At 39.8% G+C, this 14,891-nt stretch overlaps 1 protein-coding gene across 4 annotated transcripts in view; it reads right to left on the bottom strand.

Moving 5' to 3' along the window:
• The window catches only part of GLIS3 (GLIS family zinc finger 3), a 544,874-nt gene that overhangs the window by 336,923 nt on the left and 193,060 nt on the right, over positions 1–14,891 (bottom strand). The window lies entirely within an intron of this gene.

Below are 14,891 nucleotides of genomic sequence, written 5' to 3'. Positions count from 1 at the left end.
TGTTTCTTTTATAAGAAGAAATGTGTAGATTCACAGACTCATTCAACTTCAATAGCCATGTACAGAGTCCCTGAGTCTTCGACATAAGTATCACTGTAGCACTGTCTTCCCATTGCTCATAGATTTGCTTGAGCGGGCACCAGTAATATCTCCACTGTGAGACTTGTTACTGTTTTTGGCATATCAAATACAACACGGGTAGCTTGCCAGGCTCTGCCATGCGGGCGGGATACTCTCAGTAGCTCTCTGAGAGGGGCAGAGGGATCGAACCCAAGTTGGCTACATAAGTGCAAGGCAAACCTGACTCTGAGTACCACCACTAAGAATCTCCTGCCAGTAACCATTTCAAATTACCCCTTATCACCCACAAACACACATACACAATTTCCAAAACGTAAAACTCCTTGAAATCCTACTAGATACAACAGAGGTGAGATCAGCAACACAATCAAATGGGGCAAAGAAGTTACCAGCTATTTATAAACGAGCTCACTTCTATCTTCCACATCCCAAGGTATTCTTAGGGCAGAGAAACAAGGTCTGATGTCTTTTTTTACTTTCACACTCAGTCAGGTGAGTCATTATTTCAACAGACGAACTCTAAATTGTATCAGTCTGGACTTCTTTGATCTTGATACTCATCATCTGGGATTGACTGTATTTGCCTTAAATTTAACTAGTCCACAACCAAATTCTGTTTCCTTCTCAAATCTACCACAATTTCTCCCAATCCACAAAAAATATTACCCACCCCGCTAGATATTCATTAGAACTTTGGAGTCATCCTTGACACATCTCTCTCCTGTAACCAATCCTTGGGAAAAAACTATTAGACTAAATATATTGATTGCCAAAATTCATCTGTTTATTACTTCAACCACTGGACATAGAGAGGAAAACAAAAATAAGGCTACTACGTGTTCCCATTCATGGTGGTTTGTTCTTCCTGCTTTAATATTTCTGTATATAGGGCTAGAGTGATAACACAGTGGTAGGGCGTTTGCCTTGCGCACAGCCAGCCCGGCTGAGCCGAGTTCAATTCCTCTGCCCCTCTCAGAGAGCCCTGCAAGCTACTGAGAGTAATCTCGCCCACACAACAAAGCCTGGCAAGCTACCCGTGACGTATTCAATATTCAATATGCCAAATATTTAATATTTGAATATTTGCCAAATATTTGAATATCTGAATAATATGCCAAATATTCAATATTCAATATGCCAAATATATTCAATATGCCAAATACAGTAACAACAAGTCTCACGATGGAGACATTACTGGGCCTGCTCGAGCAAATTGATGAACAATGGGAGGCCAGTGTTTGTTTGTGTTTGTATAGTCCAGAATAATTTTATTAAAACATAAGTCAGATTCTGCCATTCCTTAACTGAGCACCACCCTTCCAATGATCTATATAGTCCAAAACAACCAAGATTATATTTGTTTCTTGACCTTATTTTCTCTCCTTCTTGTCCACTGCACTTCAGCTACCCAAAACTCCCTGATGTTTCTAAAATGCATCAGACTAATATTCTACACTAAGATTTGTGCACTTGCTATATTCTGCCTGAAACACACTTCCCCTAAATAGTTATGTATTATTTCTGTCATTCTCATAAATATAAGCTCAAACAGGACAGGAAGTTTTGTATCTGACTTCTTCTCTGCTACAGCCACAGGATCTGAAAGAGTGACTGTCACGGAACAGTCACCCAATCAATATGTAACGGTGTGAAAAAATAGATAATCATCTAAAACTTTTCTGTTTTGTAAAGGGTCACTTTCAGAAAACTCAGAGAACACTCACACCTATAATTAGACGTCTACAGTAAGACATTTAAGCCAAATGTTTAAATATCTAAATGATTTTCAAGTAAAACAACTCTACAAATGACCTCATAATTTTATTAAGACATTTTTCTATCATGCTGTGCTTTCAAATTTTATATAATATTGGAGTTAAGAATGAAGAAGGAAAGAGATTTAGGGATGGTCAGAGGAAAGCTTTAGAAACATATAAATACATAATTTAACAACTGAAAATTGTTCTCCATTTTTAGACATCTTCAATTGGGTCTGTTCTAATCTCAGCTAAGTGAGAATCCACTTCAAAATTTACTCCCAGGCACAGCTGTTTGACAAATGCAGCCAGAATCTGCTAAGACACTTGGCATCATCGTCCTTTCAGAACCAATGGCCCGCCCCCTTTTTTGACAACCCCTGTTTCACACTGACAGTAACTGGCAAGCCACTCATTGGAGGAATGTACAGACAACTAAAATAGTCTTTTATGAAACTCCGCCCTGAAAATAAATCACTGGTACTGCAAAGAGTCAATATGTACTCTTAATTTTTTACTAAACTTCTGATTCATTTACCAAACTTTAGGTTCTTAGCCCTGTGGTGTACAGAAATACATTCTTTTCTTCAATTCTGAATTCAAGAAAAGTGATGGCGATAGCTGCTAAATCAGATTTCCTACCTCAATGGAGTAAGTAACCAAAATGACTTATTTATGTTATTTGCTAGAATTATGACCCCTGCTTTGATTCTATCATGAAGGCCCCATTCTATGCTATGAAAAAGCAAAGTTAAAAGGAAAGTTGGCCTTCTTTGGACACCGGCAAGGATACTGACTAACTTGGGTAGCCTGAGCTGTTGCTGGAGTCCTGACCAGTGATGGGTCAATACACAGGACTACCGGAGTAAGTACTTGCTGCAGAGACAAATGGAAATAATTACAATGAACTCTACCCTTGCCTCAAGAACTTGAATATATTTCGTCTTGCAGTGCGGGAGGCTCAAAAACAAAAGCTCTTGTCTCTTTGCCACACCTTCTTAACAACGTACGTACGTATATCCTAGTAGGCCTCCCACCAATACCAATACCGTCAACAAGTTTCAACATGTGCAGTGGAATTCCTTAAGATGGGCCAAAAGGTCAGGGACCTGAAACTTTGTCAGCCTGATTATCTCAAACATGGAAAAGCACTCCGTGTGTTTCAGAGAACAGGTAGACTTTCCACTACACAAAAGCAGCTTTGTCTCTGTGTATGTGACTCCTCCTAATTAGAATCAATGATTTTTTTTTATTGTTGCTCCCGATAAGCCTGTTTGCCTAGCTTCATTTTCCTAAAGCACTTTAAACGTTTCTAGGGAAGGGTGAATGTCGGCAGAACACTAAGACAGGCCTTGAACCAGGGCTGTGGTATTGCATGATGTTTACAATTTGTCATCCTTGGGGGTAATTTTGCAAGCTTAAATACACTAAAGGACATAGAATAAAGAGCCAGGCAAGTTCATTTTGTTTGAATGTATTTATGGAAATGGACCAAAAGTGTCCATAGAGGCACATTGTCATTTTTTCCTTGAGCGTGTGCCAGTTCATGACCAAAAGCAAGCATTCAGAGAATAGAAGAGCATTTATGACCACACTGTGTGTGTCAAATAAGCAACTTTATGAATAGACAGGGAATATTGTGTTTCAGGATTGTAGTAAAATAGCTCTTCACACCAAATTTCCACTCACAATGGTGGACCCCTTGGTGATTCACTTGAGGCCTTGCCCTTCGTAATGAGCAAATCTCCCTCAAGAATGAGTGCCTGTGGGACATGAAGACATCACACATCCTCATGACTTAGAAAGATGATGAGCAGTGGGGAAGCACGCCCCAAGAACATGTAATTTGGACAAGGTGGGGAAAACTGAGTAATTCACTTGAGATAACAAGTTTTCCCAGCAGTGGTGACTGTATGGTAATGGAATCCTTGGAGAGTAAATAAGACCAAAAAAAATGGTTGGGCTGGGAAAGATTTAGTAAGCTGAAAACAAGTCATTGGAGCCAGCACTGATAAGAAGGAAGAAATAGTCTTTTTAACAAAACCACTTTGATGAGTCAGGGTCACCACGCACGAAGAGCTCAAGATCCAGACTGAAACAGAGGATATGGAGAAGCAGGGGCTTCAGCAGAGGTGAAGGAGTCCCCTGCAGCAGAAACAATCCTCTTTCATTTCTTTCTCCACAGACAGGAAGGTCATACTTCCCAGTCCCCCTTGTGGTATCATGTGGCCAAAAAGAGACAGGAAGAAATGAAGTGGGCCACTTCAAATCCAGTTCTCAAAACCTCTGGCTACAGTCCTCAACATCCTGTCTTTTATCCGATATCCTTCCTACAAAGACACTGGATCGAAGGATCTTGAGTGTCACAACACAAGAATTTATGGCAGAAAATAACAAAAAGTTAATCTTTATCATGCCGTAGAGGTGTAAGGTTATTTTCTTATGGACGTAAATTACCTTAAACTATTATAATAATGCTTTGTAGTTATCGTTTACCTTTTCAAGCAACATATTATTGCCTAAGAGTATCTCTCATTTCATTCTTACACAGAATGACTTCAGAGGACTTTAGGAGCAACAGAAATAATTTACTTTCAAATAAGTAGGACAGAGGTTACCTACGGGGGGGGGGGGGGCGGTAAGGCTGGCATAATTTTCTGAGTGTTGGGAGAGAACAAACCATTTTTCATTCATACATATTAACTCTTTTTTAAAATTATTTTTAACTTTCTATTATGGAAAGTCCAACTATTTACAGTGGTGGCTTGGACCTAAACAAGGTTAAATTTATGCAAATTGTAGCACCAGCATCAATGTGTTAAGAGACCCTGGGGACAACATGGAGGGAGGAGAATTTTCATTTCACTTGTGCTAAAACCTAATGCTTGCTCCCACAATGATGCTGCCCCCTAAGATTTAAAAAATATGCATTGTATTAACTATATGGTGTTATTCTAATTTTAAAACTGTTTCTATTTGATAGTTAAGAAATATTTTCATTGCCTCGAGGTGAGTTTCTAGCCTCACTTTCCATCCCCACCTAATCTAAGCTCATAAAACTATTTCTAAAGTGCTCCTTTCCCTGAGTTCCTTAGTGCCTCTGTTCTGCTTCATTTGAATGGCCTCTTTCCTTTTCTTTAAGCAAATTACTGTTTTCTTCCAAGAGGTACCGACTTTCCAAAGCTCTACATCTAGTTGGAAGCCTCTTCTTCTGTCTTCTCAATAAAATAATTTTCGCAGACTAATATTGTAACCCTTATCTGACATCTCAAAAAGATTGAGTTCTTCAAGGAAACATCACATTAATTTTCAGTATTTCACAGTTTGTCAAATAGACTATGGCCAATGGTCAATTACTCAATGACCAACTGAATGAATAAATGAATGAATATTTGTTGACTGAGTAGACACATCTCAATGCATATAAAACTTGGGAAGGACAACTGCAAATAATTAACAACTTATAAATGCCTCATCTTAGTTTTCCTGGACAAACCTGGTTGACAATGATATTCCAAGAAAGTAGAACTCTGTGTCTAAAAATATTCAATTTAAAATAAATACATGGTTATCTAAAGTACAGATCATGTGATAACTAAGCATAATTTGGTATAATTAAGCATTCTTACTGTCAGCAACTGACAGTAAGAGTCATCTCATTTCCTAAATTCTCACCAAAATTTCAAGTTAAACATTTTTTAATGCTTCAAATTTCTCCCTCAAAAGGATATCTAAAAGCCATGAGTCAGAAATTAAAAGGGAAACTAATACATTTCCCTGAAAAAAATAGTAGTATATCTCTTTCACACCATATACCAGAGCTTGAAGAAAATACTTCTGAAAGATCAAAGAAAATCAGACTATACCTATTTTGACAAGTATTTGTGTTTGGTCTTTTACTCTCTAGACTCAAATTCTACCTGGACTCAGAAGATGTCAATACAATGACTCAAAAAATAGGTAATCAAAATATATTCCAAAAATCACAACAGACATTTGTAATAAAATGCTTAAGTAATTTTCAACACTGCTGTAGTATGACTGAACTAAAACAAATACATTTTCAAATATATCTGAACAAATCTCAAAAGGTTTAAAACAATTTCCTTCATCAGATCATCTATAAAAGATTTACATTAGTTCTTTCTAATTTCAAAAACATTATTTCAGGGCATGAAATGAAAGAAAACCCACAGAACAAATATGAAATAAAAGGAACATTAACCACAATGTAGTTAATAATTTTGCTTAATGAGGATAAAGCCTCACAAACTTAACCTCTTAGGAGTGCTCTCATTATCTATTGCTTTTTCATTAATCCCGGAATCAGAGGGCAAAGAAACACAAACTGAGATTTACTTTGAAACATTTGTCCAAATCTGCTAAGAATTTCCTTTCAGGACAAAGTTCACGAAAGACCAGTTCCCCAGGTAGAGGATTAAATGTCTTCTAAAGGGAAATAAAATCAAACCACTACCAAATGGCAGGGTTCTAAACTGCATTTGGGGAGGTGAAATCGGATTTGACAGATGCCTTACAGAACTGTGGTCAATATCCCATCTGAAGAGAATTTTTAGGGGGTTGCTTTTACCTTTACCAAGGGATTTGTAATTTAAGGAGACGTATAGATGTCTACAGTATGCCGACCATGTATACACACAGATAAACATGCCAGTATCTCTTTCTTATGTAAAACTGCCAGGAAAAATCTTGCAAATTTTTTTTTATCATCATTGACTTTGAATTAGATATTTGACAGACTGATGCCTTGTGGGATGTTATTTGGAAGCTACACTCTCTCTGATCTTTACCAGATGTTTCACTGGTGGTGTTTCAGACTCAAGAGACAAAGAGGATATCAATGTTAATTTTACTTATTTAATCACATCAAGCAGATTTGATTTAAAAAAAAACAGGAAAATTCAGTATTTTGGTAATTTACCAACTTTTCACGAATCTCCATAGTAACAAAAATGTTTTGAAGATTATTTTATATTAAAAGCAAAAATACCCCCATTGTGCTTAGAATGGAAAACGCTTTGTCTCACCTTTAAACAAGAGAATGAAATGACAGATTTATCCATTGCACTTTTAAGTAAAGGAGGCAAGAACAGAGCAATAATATGCGTTGCTTAGCAGAGCCCCATGTCAAACTTGAGTTGTCTTGTGTAGGAAAATAGTTCCCTGAACATGAATTAGATACTCAAAGCCCCTGCCACTACCACACACACTCATTACCTTCTTATATCTGGTCCATAAATTTTATCCCTAGGGAACATGGCATTACACTAATTATTTTCAGGGCATCAATGGGAATGAAGACGTGCAGGTGTTAAATACTGCAGCCCTATACCTTCACTGACATGATAAGGTCAGCTTTTATTTCTCTAGCATTCAGCTGGGGAACCTAGAATTTTCACTTGATCACATCCTGTTACTCATTGATTTGCTCGAGTGGGTGCCAGTAATATCTCCATTCATCCCTGCCACGTGCAAGTGTAGCCCAATGGCGTCTGCTCGTTCTAGGAACATGAACAGCCTCAAACCAATAGTTCAGTGTCTTGATGAATAAGTCTGACCATCTCATAGGTGGCGGCCACGCGGTCTTTTTATGTCCCGGTGGAATCCAGTTGGTAACAGCTCTAGTCCAGCAGTCGTCTCCAAATCTCATTACGCGTCCAGTCCATGTGATTTTCGACTCCTTGGCAAACAAGACAGCATCCCTGATTCTTGACCATTGACGGAGGTTGGAATTCCGGATTCTTTCTCTCATTTGAGTGAAGTGTGATACTCCAAGCATAGATCTTTCGATTCCTCTTTGGGAGACCCGAATAGTGTTCTCATCCTGTTTGTGTAGGGCCCAGGTCTCTGAGGCATATGTTAATGCAGGAAGAACAGTTAAATTGAAGAGATGTGCCCGGAGCCGGCGGTTCTTCATCCTTTTAGCTATTTCTTCATCGCTCTTGAAGGTGTTCCAAGCCACTCTCTTCCTCCTGCGCAGCTTGGGTGCCAGGTCATTTGTCATGTTGACTTCTCGACCTAGGTACACATAGCTGTTGCATTCGGAGATGGTCGTTCCATTGAGAGCGAATGGGGCGTCAGGAACGAGGCTGTTTCCCATAAACATTGTCTTCGTGAGATTCAGCTGTAGTCCGACCTTTCCACACTCACAGTCAAAGTCGGCCAGCATTTGTGCCACTTGGCTAATTATGTTTGGTGTTATTAGGACGATGTCATCAGCAAAGCAGAGGTGGTGTAGTTGGCAACCATCTATCTTCACTCCCATTTCTTCCCATTCCAGTCATCACATGACATTCTCGATGGTGGTACTAAAGAGTTTCGGTGAAATGGCATCACCCTGCTGAACTCCTCTCTTGACATGGATGATCACTTCCTTGTAGAATGGTGAGATACTGGTAGTGAATCCATAATACAGCTCATGGAGGATCCTGATGTATTGAGTTTGAACGCCCTGATTGGCTAGGGCTTCAATGACTGCTTCCATCTCAACAGAATCATAGGCCTTCTTTAAATCAATGAATGTTAGACAGCGGCATCTTGAACTTCCAAGAAACACCAATGAGCTTGGCTATCATGTGGATATGGTTGATCGTGCTGAATGCTTTGCGAACCCGGCTTGCTCGTATGGTTGTCCTTCATCTAGTGTTCTGCCAATCCTATTCAGGGTGACTCGAGTGAACAGCCTATAAATGACAGACAATAGGCAGATTGGGCGATAGTTGCCAATGTCGTGGATGTCTCCTCTTTGTACAGTAGTACAGTCTTGCTGGTTTTCCATTGGGACAGAACCTTGGATTCAGACAGGTAGCGTGTGAAGAGCCAAGCCAGTGTATTGATGAGTACTGATGGCAGATTCTTCAGGTGTTCGGGTCTGATCTTGTCTGGGCCAGGTGCTGTTCATTTCTTTACTGAGGAAATAGCGTGTCGGATTTCGGAAGAGAGAATGTTGGGAATAACATATCCATCCTGCGAAATTTGGTATGTGGCCAGGTGGACGTAGCTATCGAACTCCACTACCTGCACTACCCAGCCGCCACCACACTCCAGGATGCTTTCTGGATGCACGAGTGAAGCTTCACAGAACCAGGTAAGTGGAACTCTGAGACCTTGGACTCCAGGCTCAATGGACCCGGGAACAGAGATCCTCCGCCTGCTCGCACCAACCACAGGTGACCAATGGATTCAAACCAGGCGCCCCACCCTACCCTGCCCTATCTGCTTCCACCAACCTCTGACAACCCAGGAATTACACAGAAGACCCATCCTACCGGTACCAGATAAAAACCTCACCAGCAGACCTTCACTACCTCCACTACCTCCACTATCCAGCCACCGCCACGCTCCAGGATGCTTTCTGGACCAGAAACATCATGAGACACTTAATACTCATCTTCCAGGATTGCCGCACCATATTTGATATGGGTCAAATATGGTTTGAACCATAGTAACACCTACAAGGGCGATTAGCGGCTGCCCTAAAAGCCTCTATCCCTCTCGGAGAGACTGGCAAGCTACTGAGAATATCCTTCCCGCACGGCAGAGCCTGGCAAGCTATCTGTGGCGTATTCAATATGCCATAACCAGTAAATACAATGGGTCTCATTCCCCTGACCCTGAAAGAGCCACCAATATGGCAGCATTAAGAAGGATGAGGAAGTAGAGGCTGATAAAATCTCAAGGCCAAACTAGGCTGCCAAAACAAAGACAAATATGACTGTCTGTACTTTCAATGCACGCACAATGGCATCGGATGCATCCTTTGAGGACCTGATGATACAAGCGCAAAAGATCAAGTACAACATCATTGGTCTGACCGAGACAAGAAGGCATCAATCACATCACACTGCTTTCGACACTGGAGAAGAACTGTTCCTCAGAACATGCGACAAATGAGGCATCGGAGGTGTCGGTGTCCTTGGCAAGATGAACTTGGCCATGAGCATTGATACATTCGAATGCCTAACAACCTGAATCAGATGATTACACTTGAATGGATGTGGCTTTCTGCCAGCAATTTTTATCTTTGTTGTCATTTTCTATCTTTGTTGACATTTATGACACCTAGATTACCAAGATCGAGCTAAAAATAACATTTACCATTTCCATTAAAATTCTCTAACTCTTTGAAAAAATAAAGGCAAAATCCCCTGATGCCTTTTCTTCCTAATTCTTCCCTCTCTAGTGAAGTACCTACTACCTTAATTTACCTATTATCTTTCCATACCATTTTATTGCTTCACCAATTAATTATATATCTAAAGTAACTGCAAAATACTCTTCTGTGTGTATCTAACATACATAGACTAAGCTGCATATATACTTCTGCACTTAATTTTTTGTTTAACATATTCATCCATGTTAACATATACTGATCTATAGCTAGATTGTATCTAATTGATTAGTTTTAAACTTCTTTGTATTATTACATTAGAATACGCCACAGTTTATCATATTGCTTTATGTATGAACAATTATGTTACTGATAATTTTAATAAAAGGGAGCTGCAATAAGCAACTTTCTGCATGTCTCCCTGTCATCATAAATAAGATTTTTGGGGGGGTAGACACTTCACTTAGTGTGATTTTGTTGGACATGCTCATATTCATCTGTATCGGGTATTTGCTAATGGTTCTTCAAAGTGGTCACATCGATTTTTTTGACTAACAATATTAAAGCTTTCCATGTTCTCCACAATCACGTTGGTATTGACATTACTAAATATTTACTAACTGTTACCAATTTGTAGGTTATGGAGTAGTAACCAATAGTTAAGCTTAGATAATTTTTTCCTAAGGTCCCTCCTGGTGATATAATTGTGGTCACTGCACAAATGCCAAATCTTATCAAAATAACAAAATAAAGGATGTGAAAAAAACCTTCTTCCACAGCTTACAATGAGTTGACTTTTCCTCAAGAAATGTCTTACATGGCAAAAGCTGGCCCACGAACCCATAAATCAGGCCATAAAGAGAGGAATGGGGACACGGCTCCGGCTCTGTATTTATTTTCTTGCATTCATAATCCAATGTTACTTAAAAAGCAAACTGCCCAACATTCAAGCCAAAGCAAATACTCTAGATGTTGCCAGGCAAAATGCCTGTGGAGAAATGAGTCAATTCATACAAAATTCAAAGCTGTCTTTGGTCAGTGACATTTTCATGAAAATCTGTGGGTGGGGAAAAGGTTTGCAAGATTCCTTTTCGCTATTGGATAAAATTTATCCAGGAAAAATAAGCAAAATTTAAGTGGCAATCCACATTCCCCTAATTCTCTTATTAACACTCCCAACCTCCAGCACAACTGCTTTCTATTGTGTTTGAGGCAAGCCATCAGTGTTTCTGATCCTGGCAACACGTCCTATCCCTCTGCACTCTCTCTGCGCCGATCAGATAGACTCTCATGAGTACTGGCAGACAGAGTGTGCCTGATCTCATTCAGAACACACCTTACTGGGTGTACGCTCAGGCACTGCACACTGTTCAACTTAAAGGCCAAACGACTTCTGGTAACAATATTCTCAGCATGCATGCTGTTGGGAGCCATTACTATAGACACTGCTGGGGATGGTTAGCTAAAGTACATCCACAGTTTGGATTATATCTGATGGTGTCCTTTTAGTAGCACTGTAGCACTGTTCTCCCATTGTTCGTCGATTTGCATGAGCGGGCACCGGTAACGTCTCCATTGTGAGACCTGTTGTTACAGTTTTTGGCATATCGAATACGCCACAGGGAGCTAAAAGAAGTTTGGGAAAGAAAAATCCAGAGATTCTGTGACCTATTCTCACTTGATAATCGGAATCCATATGATCTCAGAAAAAAATGTTATAGAATTCAGCATAACTAGAAAGTCTCAAAGTTTTGGTAACTGGAAGATAATCAATGTTGAGGTTGGTTTAAACTCAGGAAGGTCCAAACAGAATTACCTGACATTTAGAAATTTATTTAACTAGTAGACAGTATTCGGAGAGCCCAGCAAGCTACCGAGAGTATTCGATATGCCAGACACAGTAACAACAAAGTCTCCAATGGAGACGTTACTGGGCCCGCTCGAGCAAATCGATGATCAACGGGAGGGCCTTTACTTTACTTTACTTTACTTTACTTTAGTAGACAGTATTGATTGAACTCAAGCAAGTATTTTTTTAAAATATAATTTTCCCATATCCCAGTTTCAGATTTAACTTAGGTCTGTCCATCAGGTCCCTAAGGCTGGTGATGGGAATATCTCTATAAACAGTCAGGCCCGGAAGGAAAGCAGCTACTCTAGCTTTCCACATAAGCACTCCGAATGAGGTCTAAAGAAGGGTGGAGTTGTTTGGGTGGAAAGGAGAAAAAAAACCATTCCCTTCTTCCAGTAACTTAACTGCTTAACTGAATAATAAATTAACAATCAATCCTCCCCCATTTCTGCCACCTAGAGTCCTGCGTGATCTAAACCCCAGAGTTCTGGGGAAACAAGGTATGACCGTCAGATTCTGAGAACGCATTCTCCCAAGCATGAAGCAGAATTTGGCATTGGGGGAGGATACCAGGGTAGGCATTTACTGTAAGCAGACTATCACAGAGTAGCCCTTTCACACACCCTCCTGTGACCATGATTTCCAGAAGCTTATTGTGCTGCTTGTAGTCATGGTCACCAAACACAATTGGGTCATCACAATCCTTCTTGGGTCAATAAACTGAGTAAGTGAAAATGATGACTACCTCTAACTATGGGTCACAGAAAATTAATAGGAGTTAAACACACGTAAAGCAAAAGTGAACTGGGTCTTATTATTTAAACTGCTCCTAGTCTTTACAGCATGTAACAGAGCCACCCCCCCAAAAAAAAAACAAGAAAAAAAAACCAAAATGAAAACTAGAGATCCCTTCATGTCTCCAAAAGAAGAATATGGTCATTTAATTTGGCAGGATCTTAGGCACTGAATTAACTACCATCAGATTTCAAAGCCGTGGGAGATGAAACAATTCAGTTTTAACAGTTCTTTGTGTCTGGATTCCAAGAATGTAAAGACTGGTTTTGTAAAAGGCAGGAAAATAGATCTTTCTGAAATGTATCCGTATTAAAACACAATGTCTTCTATCTGTGCACCACCACTTAAGAAGACTGCTAAACTTTCATAGAAAATTATTTGCTGTCACTTAGCTATGGCCCTGCAAATCAAGTAAGTGACATGTAGCAGCATAACAGTTTTGAGAAGACAAGGCTCCCGATGTGTATGTTTTATAGGAAAATGGGTGTCTCTCTGCTTTAAAAAAAGTTACAAGACGAGAACTGAAGGATTAGTCAGCTCTTAAGGAATCCTGTTTTAAATAGAGAGATTTGCTCCATAGCATGCATAAGTATATGCTTTGGGCTCCTAGATTTGAAATGCTATTTTGCAAAGTTGTGCTAAGATTTCATCTGAAAACAGGAGGAGGGCAGAACAGGGGAGAGAGAAGTCATCTCCCCTACTCATCCTGAACAACACAAAGAGGTCTGCAAACATTTTGCTCTCAGCTCATTCTTCCACCGAAACATTTCTATTTTTATAGTTATCATGCACTTTTGCAAAAGTCAACCTCACAGAGTTATACACCTTTGGAAATATGGAAACAGTGGGGAAAATGGGGGAAATCCTATCAGTCAAAAATTAATTTTGCACTGCAAAAGAACTTTTTTTGGATAATTCAAGCCTTTATGTTTATTTCAGTAAAGCCAAATCCAGCAAACTATTTTCAGCCAGGATTAGTCAGAACTAAAAGGTTGGACTGTTTTCCTTCAGAGACTGAATGTCTTTCCTGCCTCCAACAGACCAGTGTGTTCCAAACAGAGTAAATGGAATTGCCTTCAATTGCTTGTCTCTTTCAGGCATTTTTAATGCAGAACTCTACTGACAGAGGAAGGTTTTGCTGCCTGGAATGTAATTACACTTTTCAGTCATATACCCTGGCACGCTCACGACGTATCAGCTTCAGGTTTTCCGTAAGAAAAATCACAACATGGGGCATAATGTAACAAGAAATGCAATTTCATTCTGCCAGAAATTCTTAAAAACTCTTTTAAGAATACTTACTGGACAAGTGGAAAAGTGCTCCTAATACTTGCATTACCTATGACCAACTTAGTTTTCTTTGATATGTTTCACACAACTTGGTCAAATACAAACACGGTTCAGATTCTCTATCAGCAAGACATAATACAGAAGGAAAAAACTCTGGCTCGAAGTTCATTATCTTAATAAAGTAATGATTTTGTATTACAAACAGTCAATGACCTATAGCATATCAATAAACAGAGAATATCTACCATTCTCAATCCACAATTAACTGGAAAAAAAGATTCTTGCCCATATAAACTAATACAAAACACATGCTCTTCCTTTTTCCAAGAATTAATTGAGCTGTCTAAGACTGTGAAACGCTGCTCTGTGATCCCAAGGATTATGTCCTTCTTGTAAACCCTGAGGGTTTCTGCTAGGTGTGAAGTAATTGTGAAACCTTTTAAGAGTCATATTATTCACAACTGATTAATTTGGCCAAGAGAGGTATTTCCAGGATCACCGCTGTACAGACAGAGATGGGAAGAAACAGACGCCACATCCAAGCCCTTCAACAACACAGGAACGGTTCCTGCTCTGCTCTTTCTCCCTCTCCCTTTCCACGAGATTCCCTCTCTCCTCCAGGTGTGGAGAGTTCCTGAGAGTGCTACTGTAGTCTCCCCGGAGGGGTGGTTTCTGCTGGCCATAAATCATTAACTAGTTTCACACCCCAAGAGTGTGTAGTGTGCAGGTGCGTGGGTGGGTGCAGGCAGCCACAGTTTTACTGGCCAGGCTGCTAAGTGTGAGTTCCTTTCCAAATATTGGAACCCCATGTCCCCCAACCCCAATATTCTCCCCGTTATTGGAGAGAAGGGAAACATCGTTGACTATTTGCTTTGGAAAAGAGCTAACATGTACTGGTGGCAGACTGTCTGTTTCTCTGCTCTGCCTAGTTGAGCAACTTCAACTCTGTGGCAAGCAGGCAGGCAGGCGACATCTACTTGCCAAG

Source organism: Sorex fumeus, unplaced genomic scaffold (genome assembly GCF_029834395.1).
Source record: "Sorex fumeus unplaced genomic scaffold, SorFum_2.1 ptg000149l, whole genome shotgun sequence".
NCBI classification, from domain to species: Eukaryota; Metazoa; Chordata; class Mammalia; order Eulipotyphla; family Soricidae; genus Sorex; species Sorex fumeus.
The sequence above is the reverse complement of the archived record's forward strand: the minus strand, read 5'-3'. Positions and strand labels throughout refer to the sequence as shown.